Source organism: Peromyscus eremicus, chromosome 12 (assembly GCF_949786415.1).
Source record: "Peromyscus eremicus chromosome 12, PerEre_H2_v1, whole genome shotgun sequence".
NCBI classification, from domain to species: domain Eukaryota; kingdom Metazoa; phylum Chordata; class Mammalia; order Rodentia; family Cricetidae; genus Peromyscus; species Peromyscus eremicus.
The window spans coordinates 32,542,979-32,557,093 of NC_081428.1; the positions used below are offsets into that span (position 1 = coordinate 32,542,979).

The 14,115-nt window shown below is 36.5% G+C and overlaps 1 long non-coding RNA gene across 1 annotated transcript in view; it reads right to left on the minus strand.

The window, feature by feature from the left end:
* Positions 1–2,685: 2,685 nt before the first annotated feature.
* LOC131922597 (uncharacterized) overlaps positions 2,686–14,115 on the minus strand; it is a 70,703-nt gene continuing 59,273 nt past the window's right edge. The window contains exons 2-3 of the long non-coding RNA XR_009382338.1: positions 11,088–11,157; positions 2,686–3,239 (exon numbers count right to left, since the gene is read on the minus strand). This is a non-coding gene — a long non-coding RNA (uncharacterized LOC131922597). The remainder of the gene's footprint in view (positions 3,240–11,087; positions 11,158–14,115) is intronic.

Consider the following 14,115-nt stretch of genomic DNA (forward strand, 5'->3'; position numbering starts at 1 on the left):
TATAATCTCAAAAATAAATGAAACAACAACTTTATGTTCTTGCTATATTTTCTCCTTTGGTTTCTTCTCTTTGTCTTTTCCTACTTGACATCCTTCTCGACTTCTTTGTACAAGATTTCACGGCTGTGCAAGGTGTCACACCACAGGCACCAAGTTCCAGAAGCCTGCCCATAGACCAGGGACAGATCCCGATCCCCCTGACTGGGTGCTCCCCAAACAGTTCGAGCCAAACAACCGTCTTCCATATCCAGAGGGCTTATTCCAGTCCCATTGGGGCTCCACAGCCACTAGTCCACAGTTCATGGGTTTCCACTAGTGTGGCTGGTCATCTCTGCACATCCTCCCATCATGATCTCAACGTCCCTCGCCTACAGTATCTCTCCTCTCTCTCATCAATTGGATTCCCAGAGCTCAGCCTGGTGTCTGGCCTTGGATCTCTGTATCTGCCTCCATCAGTCACTGGACAAAGGCTCTATGATGACAGCTAGGATATTTGCTAGGCTGGTCACCAGAGTAGACCAGTCCAGGCACCCTCTGGACCACTGCCAGCAGCCTTGGTGCAGTGGGAAGGGGCTTGGACCTGCCTAGGCTCAGTGTGCTGGGCTCTGCTGACTCCCCATGGGAGACCTTGATTTCGGGGATGTGGCGATGCGGGGTGACTTGGGAAAGAGGGTTGGGGGGTGGGAGGAGGGAGGAGGGGGGATGTGTGGATACTATGTGGAGTGCATAGAAAATTTCTTAATAAAGAAAAATAAATAAATAAATAATAAAAAAAGATTTCACACACCTTTGGTAGCATGCCTCTTGCATGACTAACATTCAATGTAGACAATTATGCACAATGGTTAAATCTAGAATAACGTGTGGCCATCTCTTCCAAGCTGTGCTGTGTCCAATGATGACCTTTGTAGTTGTAAATTTTTGTGGTTTGGCTTTCTTCTCCACTTCCTCTCTCCCTCCTTTACATACCTTTTTCCTTTACCTTTTTTAAAATCACATTTGTATCTTTATTTTCTTTTCCTTTATTGTAAGTTTCATGCTCTGAGCAAATTACTTCTTTTAACACTATGTCCCACACATAATCCATGAGGGAAGGAATTGCATTCTAGACTAGTTGTTTTTTTTATTTAAATCAAGGAGAAATCTGATATAGGATGTTCATATAGACATATTTAAGTATATATACACACGTAATATATATATTAGAAAAGTCACATTAATGATGTGAATAGTACTTAGATCTTGGAACTGAATTCAGTGTGTACTTGTGGCATTGCTTATTAGTAATCCACATGGCATTCTGTCTTCAAATTTAGTTCAGACACTTACAGCAAACATTGATTCATATGTAAAGACTATTTGGATTTCACGTCCTTGATGAATGAAATGTATTAACACAGACTTTTAACATGTTTAAATAAATAGCTTCTGCTCACTGAAATAGCAATTAACTCTAGCCACAAGTTTCAAGTCCTTTTGAGCAACCCAAAACAATCATGACATTGATCGAGTCACTACATCGTTTATGCATTCATCTTTTAACCTGAGTCATTGTTAACAGCTTTCTAGCTTTAAAATTCAGACTATATATGTGTGTGTGTGTGTGTGTGTGTGTGTGTGTGTGTGTGTATACATATATGTATACAATATATACAAAGGCTTAATATTTCCTCTTCCCTTTATCCATCCTATGTAGATATTCACGTGAAATTTAGCCAGCATAAAACTAAGCTTATATTAACGCAGGATTCTCTTAAAAAGAAGTTAAGAAACAAGTGCAATCTTAGAAGCAAAAAAAAAAATGCCAAATTTTATTCTATGTAATTATCTAAATAATTTTGACTTGCCATATTTGCACATGACTTTTAATACCCACATGTTTATTGTCCAGTATTCATTCACTGATTTTATATTTGACATTTCTGTGCCTTCTCTTATACAAGGATAAGCCTTCTAAATATTGACTATAGATTCCTTTTCTGTTTCTCTGCTAACTTCTTCTCTGTGGAGCAGAAAATCCCAGGAATAAATTTTAAGAACTAAAAAATTAGAATATAAAAGTTATCAGATAAAATAATAGTACATTTATAACATTAAGATAAATCTATACATATTTTACATATATAGTGAACATTTTTTTTTACCAAAAATAAAGTTAAGGAAGGAGCTTCTGAAAGAGAAAATTAACAGCTATATTTCTTGATGTCTTTCTTTTCTGAATATTAAATAATATTTGCATACATCCTTAGCAAAAATGTAGTATAATATAGGGAAATATATGTAAATTAATATGGTACTTAATATGTATTTATATTTCCTGGGGCTCCATTTCTGAAATTGAACAATTTCCTTGTGGCTAATTAGATGAAGCACACAGGCAGCTTGCATTACATCGTTGCTGCTGCCTTCCAATTTAATTATGTTAGCGTAGTGAAGTGTTTTATAGATTTACTGGGTATTATTATAAATGTCATTTGAATCTGATGTTGGACATTAAAATGTCAGTTATTTGCTTTTAGGTTAATAAACGTTTTTACAAGAACAAGAGTGGTGTTATGCAATGCCATGTATAAACCAGTCTTGATATGCACATCATGTAATTCTAGAAATTACTCCATAAACAATCTATTTAATCATTTCTCCTGACGAAGTTGTACTGAAATGTCTTTCTTGAAGCATTTGTTCTTGTGAGCAAGATAGCTTGACCACCTAGTATTGTCTATAGCAGACAATTTAAGAATTGTAGAGGACTAAGAGTGATTTCCTTCATTTCTACTTTGCCGATGAGATAAAATCATTTGTCTGATAGGACAGCTGTTAGAGAAGATAGCAAAGAGCCTAGGCTGTCTTCTGAGGCTGATAACACACAGAGTGGCATCAGATAGGGGCTGAACATCATTATATAAAATTGGAGTCCACACCCCAGGGACCTCTCACTTGATCAGGCACACATTTATGCCTCCCTCCAACATTTATTTTCGAGATAGGACCGAATGCTCCAGTCGGCCAGGTAATTGCAGATTGCCTGTGTGTTTGATAAGTGCATAAGTGTGACTACAAACTTTCATGTGTAAACATGAGAAAGGCAAAAATACTCTGTTTCCAGGGGGATGGCCGTGCCAAGCATTTGAGCAAAGTCGTGGTCTCCTTCAGCTATGTTTACTTGAATCATCCATGGTTGTGAAGGATGTCACTCATAGCTAGAGGGAGGTAGTGCAGATCATGGCCTGAAGGGCAAACTGGAAAGAAAAAAAAAGGCAGCTACTTTAGAAAAAGGACCATGGCTAGCAAAATAACCAGTCTTTATTATGTGTGGTAGTTAATTTTATGGAGACCGTAGAAGTCTGACCAGTGTTTGATACTTGATGGAATACCCCTTTAAAGCTCTAGCCTCTCTCTTCCTAAACTGGAACAGCTAATAACAAGACTCCATTCTTCCTTTTTCACTGATGTTGGGGTATTATAGAAGAAGAAAAGCTTCCCCACATATGAAAATCTATCAAGGCTAACGCTCAGTTACCAGAGAATCCCGAGGGCAGGATTCCTTCTCTGTTCTCTGAAGGAAATTTGTACTAATATGGGAAGTCTGCTTAGGCCTCTCAAGAAAGTATCATTATGTAGGCAACAGATGCTTCTAAATATCTTTTGTATACAATATTATTATATTTTACATTAAAACTGTTTTGCCAGGGTTCCATTCTAATCCACATAGAAATAAACACTTAAAAATTTGTAATAATCAGAAGCAGGTAGGCATTTTCTACAATCACATAATAGGTGATATCAAAATAATGAACTCATAGAATTATTATTTTCAGTAAAATCATTTTGTCACCAAATGTTTTGTAACATTATTGCATAGTAGATGTAATGATGATTATTAATAGTATGTAGTGAAAATGTTTATATAGCATTTAACAAAAATTGTTTATTTCTTTTGTATAAAGTTTAAAGAGGTAAAGGGGTCATTTTTTTTAAAGTACAAGTTTTATAATGTTGATGTAGGAATTTATTATGAACTTTGTATCTTAAAACAGCAGAAATTTATCCATGAGTTGTGGAAACTGGATGTCTAGAACCAGTGTGAGCTGGGTCTCTTAATTCCTGCTGGAGGCTCTAACAAACATTTTTATCCCCATTGTCCTTTTGTTTTCTGCGGTTGTCATAATTCCTGGGCTCATGGGTACATCTCTTTTTAAGTTTTCTTTCAAACCCTGTGTATGCCTCTGGGAACTGCCGTATTTGTTTCTTCTCTCACTTCCTAGTTCTTGTAAGGACATTTGCCATTGTAATAACACACACAGTGAAAAACCAAGGAGACATCTCCAATGTCCTTAACTTAGTAATATCTTTTACATGTAAGATAATAGTCTCTATTGGAAGAATTGAGTATATGTAAGCATTGAAATTCCAGTTAAAACAGATATGTCCTCATAACTACAAGATTTACTTTAACATTTTACTCCCTTTTGTGCACTCAATACAACACCTACCACTCTGGATGCTAGACACTGAGTTGTATTAAACTCTTCCCATAGCTCACTTCTTTTCTGTCTAGCATTATATGTAAATATTCTATAAAACTGCATGCTGCATAAAATGTCAATTAGTCAATCAAGTTTAATTAGAATATAAATGAGATGAGGAAATAAATCATAAGATATCCATTTAGTCTAGGATCAACATTTTTTTTTTACTCACTGTTAAATATTTAAACAAAGAATAATTTATATATGTCAATTCTCCCTTTGTATCTGTATTTCCATTTTCAGGCCCTTTATCCAAAGCATTCTATGGTTTTGACTTTCCTTCATGACTACTTAATTCATTGTATAATTTGAGTTTCGCTCATGTTTGCTCTGAAGCTAACTCTTGGGACCATTTTTAGGTTGTACTAGGTTCTTGAGTGACCTCAACTTTAAATGCAGATTTTCTGTCTGTCTAAACCACAACCTTTCTTGGTAGGACTCTGATGTGGTTCTTTTAGTTTGAGAAACTGTACATTTTCCTCAACTACAACTACATTAAATCCTCCACACCCTCATCACGCTGTTTGTGTCTTCCTGGAATGAATGAGAGAAATAAGGAGAGTGGGTACATTGTTTTATGAAGAAGAACAAAACTGAATCATATATATCTCTTAGAATAAGGATCCCAATTTCATGTAAAATGAAACAGTTTCAACATAGACACATGACATCCATGTCCTCTCGGAAAAACTGAAGAGTGGAAGTTGTTGATTTGCAATGCTTCCCCACCCTGAGGTTAATTCTTACTGACCTTTGTTTTTACAATGACTCTTTCAAGTATGGGCTTTTATAGTGATCTTCCTAAATGTGTAGCATATGGAAGGAGAAATCACCTTTGGTACCACTGGCTGGTAGTTAGATGGCATGAGACCAGTTTGTCCTATGCAAGTCTCTTGATGACAGGAGATAATCATTGCTACTGTCTGATTTTTCAATTTCCCAGAGATCATTGCATTTGGGGGTAGAGCCACCTCTTTTCATAACTATTGTGCTGTTTATATATGACATATAATTTTTATGTAGAAAGAATTTCTGCAGTATTTAGTGGTAGAATTGTCTGTTTTAGGGACAGGATAACTCTAAATATAGCAATCACCCCAGGATTAAATTCACTTCTTTATATTCACAGGACTCAACCAGCCATATGTAAAAATTACTCTAAATCTTGAATCTGGACTTAACTCTTTCCTTTTTTTTTTTTTAATTTCCTAAGCAATACAGGATGACAACTAATCACACAGAATTTTCATTCTTAATAGTTTGAACACAGTAGACATGATTTAAAGTCAAGTTAAGATATATGAACTTTATGCAAGCACTATACTGTTTACATGAAGGACTTTAAGTATTATGTTTTCTTATGCAAAGAAGTACTAGAATTTAGCATGGGTGTGCATGTAGAAATAATCCAAACTCAAAAAGACAAATATGGTATGTACTCACTCATAATGGATACTAGATGTAAAGCAAAGGATAACCAGACCACAACCCACAGCTCTAGAGAAGCTAGCTAGCAAGGAGGGGGTGGGTTGGGGGAGAAAACTGGGGGGAAGGGTGAGGAGGTAAGAGTGAGGGTTCTGTGATTGGTATGTAAAATGAATAAAAAAATTTCTTAATAAAGAAAAAAATGAATGCTGCGCTTTAGTTAAAACATCATACCTCTCTCTATGCCTTCTAAATCTTACAAAAAGCAGTGTAAGTATGACTTCTAGAAATATATTTATTTCTCATTTATATGGATATTTAATATCACAGTGTTACAGAAATTATTTAAATTAACATCTGCTCTGTTGTCAATGAAAATGTTCCTTTCCTGTCCATGTGATATAAAGAATGACTGTAGACATAATTTATATAAGACATACTCCCTAAATTTTCCCGTTGACAATAAGGGATAGGCTAATAAATGAATTGAAAATGACCATAATGATTTTCAATAGTTGTGAGAATTTAAAGGACTGAACAGTAGCCAGATTTCCCTTGGGTATGATTAACACATAGATCAGCAGCTGAATCTTCTTATGGGCCAGGAACAAGGCAGCATTAGTGTCATTACAAGCACCACAATGAATTCTAAAAGAAAAGGAAAACTGAATTGTAGGATTGCCTGTGCCTGGGGTGGTTAGCACATATGCAGCTACATTCATGGAACTCTGGCATCCCTAGAAGTAACAGATCTACAATTCTGAAAGAATGTATGGCGAAGTGGTCTTTAAGGACAGTATGTAATACACTTTTAATCAACATTTCCCCCTAATTGTTATCTAATTTCATCTTCTACACAGTGAATATTATATTTAAGTTTATGAAATAAGTCAAAGTTGTTGGAATTTATCATTGAGACAAATCACAGGAACATATATTCTTCTCAAATGAGATTTCTAGATGTGGTAGAAGTTCATGAAAACACAGCTGATATTTCTCTCCTTGGGTGTAGTTCATTCTGCCTATGATACATGTACCCTTTAAACATTAGCATTATCATAAAAGGTTTATTACAAGTTTGGTATATCAAATTAGTTTTACTGGAATGGTATTAACTGCATTAGCCACTTAATATGAAAATCCATAGCAAGATATTTGATGAACTTTAACATCTTCTGCTTCTCAAATGTGTCAGTTTCTTTTCCTTGAATTTGCTGACAGGGGTTAATCTTTGACACTTGAAAACTATTTATTATTTTTGAGTTTCCAGTTGTTAATATCAATTAACAAATTTCTTTTCTTTATTACTAAGAAATTTTCTATTCACTTTACATACCAACCACAGATCCCACTCCCTTCCCTCGTCCCACCCTACAGCCTTCCTCCCCAACCCACCGTAGATCTCTGCATCTGCTTCCATCAGTTACTGGATGAAGGCTCTATGATGATCATTAGGGTATTCACTAGTCTGCTCACCAGAGTAGACCAGTCCAGGCACCCTCTCGACCATTGCCAGTAGTCCAAGGTGGGGTCATCCTTATGGATTCCTGAGAACTTCCCCAGCACCCTGCCTCTTCCTATTCCCATGATGTCTTCATTTATCATGATATCTCTTTCCTTGCTCACCCACTCGGTCCCTGTTCCAGCTCGACCCTCCCATTTCCTTATGTTCTCATCCCCCATTCTTTGCCCGCCATCATACCCCCACCCCACCACACCCAGTTTGCTCATGTAGATCTCATCTATTTCTCCTTTGCTGGGCTATCTATGTGTCCCTCTTAGGGTGCTCCTTGTTAGCTAGCTTCTCAGGAGCTGTGGGTTGCAGTCTGGTTATCCTTTGCCTTACATCTAGTATCCACTAGTGAGTGAGTACATACCATGTTTGTCCTTTTGAGTCTGGGTTACTTCACTCAGGATGATATTTTCCAGTTCCATCCATTTGCCTGCATATTTCATGTTATCATTGTTTTTTTTTACTGCTGAGTAGTACTCCATTGTGTATATGTGCTACATTTTCTTTATCCATTGAGAGGCATAATACCATACTTGTCCTTTTGAGTCTGGGTTACGTCACTCAGGATATTTTCTAGTTCCTTCAATTTACCTGCAAATTTCATGTTATCATTGTTTTTTACTGCTGAGTAGTACTCTATTGTGCATATGTGCCACATTTCTTTATCCATTGAGGGGCATAAATATGTAATGTTCTTCCTGATCTCTTTTGACAAATTTCTAAGTAAAGGATATATAAAATAGTGCTTTTAAAGACTTGTTTGTCAACACATTTGCTATATTGTTAGCATTTACGAGAAAAAGTATTTGAAATACTTGACTGCTTAGAGCTGTGTAAGGGCTATCTGGATTCTGAATATTACTATGTATATTCACGGTAAGTAACTCACTGTGATACACTAGCTGGTAGGGATATGGCAGCGACACCTGTCTGAGGTGTGAATCTTAGCAATCCTCACTCAATTATAGGGTCTCAGATATGATGATGAATGACATGTCATATGTGAAGCCATTGCAGACAGGAGGACTCACAAAAGAAGGAAAGAAATAAATGTAAGGAAATAAGCAAAATACTACCAAACAGAGAACAAAAATGAATTTTCCAGTTCCTCAATCATATTTGAATTCTGACATCCTTCTTTTTCACAACTTTGTCTAGTTATTCACTGATTTACTAGGGGAAAAGTATAAAACTTTCTAAACCAATAGTGAAAATTGTGATGGACTTCCATAAACAAAACCATCAGCATCAGATAAAAGATTGCTTAATTCAGTATGAACATGTACTGCATTTTCCAAGCCAGGCTCGTTTGGCAAGACAAACAAGTACTTTTCAGGATTTTATGAGGAGAATAAGCAAAGAGGTTGACTGGAGCTACCTTTCTGCTCTTGCTCTTGTTCTAGGATTTCACATAGCTCAAGTTGGCCTGGAGCTTCTGATCCTTCTATCTCCTTCCAAGTGCTTACATCCCATGTTTGTGCCACCACATGTGAATATGAGCCAATCATGAACTGTGGGCCATTATAGCAGCTCCAGTCCTAGACACTTAAGCTAAACTGTCACCTGAGGCACTCTGATAATCTGATGAAGATAAATGTGTATGAAACTTTTGTGTGTGATCAGGAGAACTGCCTGGTGATGGATTTCCAGAGGTTGAATTTCGCCTTGACAGATTAGGAACACATTGAGAACATCACTATATCTCTGACATATGTTTCCTAAATGAGACCCACAAGTTCTATGCCTAGTACATTTTCAGTTCCGCCAGCAACATGCCTAAGTCCTCAATTCCACTAGCCCTTGACAGTCCTAGGAAATCATCTGAAGGTAGTGTCTTTGGGGAAGTAAATCCATTAATGGGCAGAGAAAACTTAGAGTAACACAACAGGAAAGTGAATCTGCGGATGCGAAATGTGAGCAAAAGAAAACAATCCACTGGTAAAGCGTGAGCCGAGTTTGGTGTAGAGATGAGGATAGTGTGATTAGAGATTGATGAGTCTACAGAATTCAAATCAAATTGTAGCACAGGAAGGCTAAATGAATATGAGTTTAAGAGGAAATATGATATAAATCTACTTACTGTTTATTGAGCTCTTAAAAAATACTCTTTTTGTGCTTATTTTCTTTTATCCATAATATAGCTGTGCAGCATTTTTAAATCTATTTGAAATGGTACATGCCTTATAGGTCACCACATCAGCTATATATTTTTGCCACACTTACATGCACACAGAGATATATTTAATGCAGTACCAAGCTAACTAGACCATAATATTGTGATTGCTATTGTTATGATATGATATTTTTTCTTGAACAAATAATAGGGCTTCTAAGGGTGAATAATAATTACTAACATTTGCCAAGTCCTTATGTTTTTGCCAAGCCTTTTCTCAATGCTCTTTAACTATTAACTCTGCAAATTTTATTCAGTGCACCTGTGACCACAACTGGTTATTTAAGGAATCAGTAAATGCCTTTGGTCATAAAGATGCCTGTGTAAGCACTAATAGAGGAAAGCAATGCACCTTCGTTTTTTTTTTTTTTTTTTTTTTAAATAACTGTAACATGGGACTCCTGATGGTGCAGCAGCAGCAGCAGGTCTTAAGAGTGCCATACTATGCTTGGTAGGAAAGTGCTCTACAAAGAACAAACGATTTATAATAAGTGGATTTAAGTTATGACTCTCCTCATTCCTCTTTTCCTGCTTGTATAATTCTGACTCTCACTGTTACACTTCCTTGCATGTGAACGTGCACATGCATGCATGCACACACAGACATACACACCTTACACCTAGAACAAATGTTTTCTTCATGTAGGAAATATTGCTTTAATCCCAATGCTATGCTAAGACTGGGAATTTAGAAAAGGCATAAGCAATGTTCTCTTATTCAGTCGGATCTCTTACAGTTCCAAATGTAGTAAAATGAAGTCATCATTAGTCTTTGTCATTTTTACAATCCAAAGTAAAGTATTTTAAGGAAATTATATAAAGGAAATTCTATAACATTTTAAATCCTAGCTTCTTGTACGTCAGTAGAATAATAAATGTTATATCCAAGATGACTTATTGAGTCGATGTTTCCAAACCACAAAAAGAGTGGTTTGTAAACTATCTTACTATGATGGCAAATATAAATGACCTTGCCAACAGTCACTGGTGGCAAATAGTATTAACAATAAAATTTTGAATAATTATTTTGTGTTCATTACTATGTGTGTGTATATATAGATTATATGTACATATATATGTATGATATATATGCAATATATATATGTGTGTGTGTGTGTGTGTGTGTGTGTGTGTGTATATATGAAACATCTTGACTTGATTCTACAAAAGTCTTTTGAGTCTTCTGCCATAGCAAAGCCCACAGCACATGTGTCACAGAAACCTGTTGGTCTAGATTGTATTTTGAAGCAATTACTTGGGGTTTTATTAAAGCCAGACATTGTTCAGTGTTCTCTCAATGACTCTGCCTGAAGCTGTCTCTTAGACGTCTCCATGAGACTACATGACAAAGATGGGGCTTTAAGTCTCTTATCTTACAGGGTGGTGCTATGAAGGCAGCAGTAAATGCTATTAAGCAGGGTATGTCTCATAAGAGCACATTACTAACCTCTCCTGTCTTCTCTGCACTGTGTGATAAAATGCTCACAGGATAGTTAAAGTCAGTGATCCAGCTGAGGCTGTAGATTCCAAGGGAAAAGATCAATTGTTTTTTCAGCAGGTTCCATGAGATAGCCACTTTCTCTCAATTTGTTTTTATATGTAGCCCCAAATATCACAGAAGTTGTATTGAAAGAGAAGAATACATTCACCAACAAAATCCTTAACTTTTAATATCTAAAAACCTCATACAAATCTACTGAGAAAAGCTTTAGTGTATCTCCAGTCATAAGTTTAAAAATTAAAACTACTGTGATAATAAATAATACTTATAAAGATCTTAGGTACTACAGAGTACTCTTGAACACAATAAAACAAATAACAACAAATAACTTTCAAAAATCCTATTTTAAACTTCAAAACATTGAGCTGATGAGATGGCTTAGCAGATAAGGGCACTTGCCACTAAGCCTCATGAACTAAGTTTGATCCCTGAAACCCATAGTTATAAGAACATTATTTCCATAAGTTGTCTTTTGACTTCCACACATGTGCTATGGTGCGCACCCATGTGCACACACACACAAAAAAAAATGAATAAATTCAAACATTCATATGATAACTATAAAGATAATATAATTTTAAAGAATTTGAAAATAACTTTGAGTTCAATATTCTGGGTTCATTTATCTCACTCACTGATTTGAGAGTGTCCATTCCATTATGGAACATATGCATATCTTCAGTCTCAATTGTAGAAGTAAAATGTTTACAGGCTTGCTATGTCTTGTGTCTTGAAATTAAATACTTTACATTTCCCATGTTAATAATCCCTTTTATAAAACTAATGTTTTGCTAATGACTTGACATGATATGATTACTTCAAAGTTTATCATATCATATCACACTTACAGACACACATACACATAATCATTTATCAAGCAAATCACCAACTCTTATGCTGAATCTTACTACATTTGCTGCATTAAACCAACTTTTAATGACTTAGGGGTTCATTTTTCATCTGAAAGCTGTTTCTGGTGCTTATTGCTATTGTCATTTCATAAAAGCAGGACTCAAACCCTCAGGGCTTAATTCCTTCAGAGTTAAAGTTAACACTTGACTGTACATATTATAATTGTGCTGGATTTTTCTAAGAAAGTGCAGAGAATGGAATAGCAAGGAACTGGATGACCCAGAGACCTAGTAAAAAGCAAACCTGACTGGAGGAAAAACATGTCAGTGTAATGATGCCTAATGATATTCTGCTATACACTCAGATTGGTGCCTAGCCCAATTGTCATCAGAGAGGCTCCATCCAGCAACTGATGGAAACAGATGCACACTTGCAGCCAAACATAAGATGGAGCTCCAGGAATCCTGCAGAAGAGGGGAGAAAAGATTGTAGGAGCCAGAGGGGTCAAAGACACAAGAAAACTCACAGAATCAGCTAACCTCGGCTCATGGGGGCTCCCAGAGACTGAACCGACAACTAGGGAGCCTTCATTGGGACTAACCTAGATACTCTGCATATATGCTACAGTTGTGTAGCTTGGTCTTCTTGGGGGACTTCTAACTGGGTACAGGGGCTTTCTCTGACTCTTTTACTGAATTTTACAACCCTACTCCTCATACTGGACACCTTGCCCAGGCTTAATACATGGGGAGGTGGTTAGTCTTACTGCAACTTAATATGCCATGCTTTGTTGATACTCATGAGAGACCTGTCCTTCCCTAAACAAAAATAGAGGAGGAATGTATTTGTGGGTCAAGACAGAAGGGCAGGGTGTGTGTAGGGGATTAGGAGGAGAGGAGGGAAGAGAAACTGTGGCTGAGGTGTAAAATAAATAAATAAATTTAAAAAGAGTGAGAGAATGGGGGACTGTAGGCACAATTGAGGCCAGGGTTTATCTAGGAGATCACAAGAATGTCACAAGCTGGTAAAAATTGACGATGACCTAAATCAAAACACAAAGATCTCGATTCTATAACAAACAATGACAGAGAAACTATAACCTTGGGAAAGTTCCTCAATTTCTCTAGGTTTCTTTTCATTATCTCTAAAGCAAAAGGTTCTGGATAACATAGTAAGTGTTATGCCTTGTTTTGGTTTAGCACCTAAATGGAAGTTATACAAGAAACATGCTATAAAAGACAAAAGCTCAGTTTGTATATTTCCTCTTTCTTTCAATTTGTAGTGATAATGCTGTAAAACAATAGTTGACATGCTTACTTTTCACTCTACAACATTGCTTCACCTCATGCATCTATGATGAAAGACTTATCATCTGAAGCAGTTATTTAGGTTGCTACAGTCCCAAGGAAAGATTATTTAATATAGCCAAGAAGTGTAATGGACTGGTTCAAGCACACCACTTGGAGGACCATTTGCATAAAAATTTTTCCATGTACTTTTGTCCTTTTGTGTATCTATGCACTTGTGTACTTTGTATAACAAAGAGAATTTAAACATTCCTTGTAGCCAGAGAAAGAAAAATCAAAAAGTGTGTAGGCAGATCTTCTCTCTCCCATCAATCAGTCAGTTCTTTCCCATAAGCTGCTCCCAAATAACCACATGGAGACTTATTATTAATTATAAATGCTCAGCTGATAACTTAGGCTTGTTACTAACTAGTTCTTACATCTTAAATTAACCCATATTTCTTATCTATGCTCTACCACATCATGGTACCTTTTTTCATCTTCTGCTTCCTGTGAGTCTCCTGATGACTCTGCCCTCTCCTCCCTGTGCTCTCTTTTTGTCCACAAGTCTCCCCTAAGCTCTTCCTGCTTAGCTATTGGCCAGTCAGTTCTTTATTAGCAATGAGAGCATCACATCTTCACAGTGTGAAAAAGGATTATTTCACTGCAACAGTGTAATGTTGAGGATCTCTTGTGTCCCAGGATCACAATACCCCGTATATGTAGTGACTGTGTATGGCATGCACAGTTTGAGCCAGTTGGGCCTTAAGAAAACTTGTTTTGGAGCTACAAACCTGTGAAGATGGCAGAAGTTTCCATCATAACCTAGAAAGGGA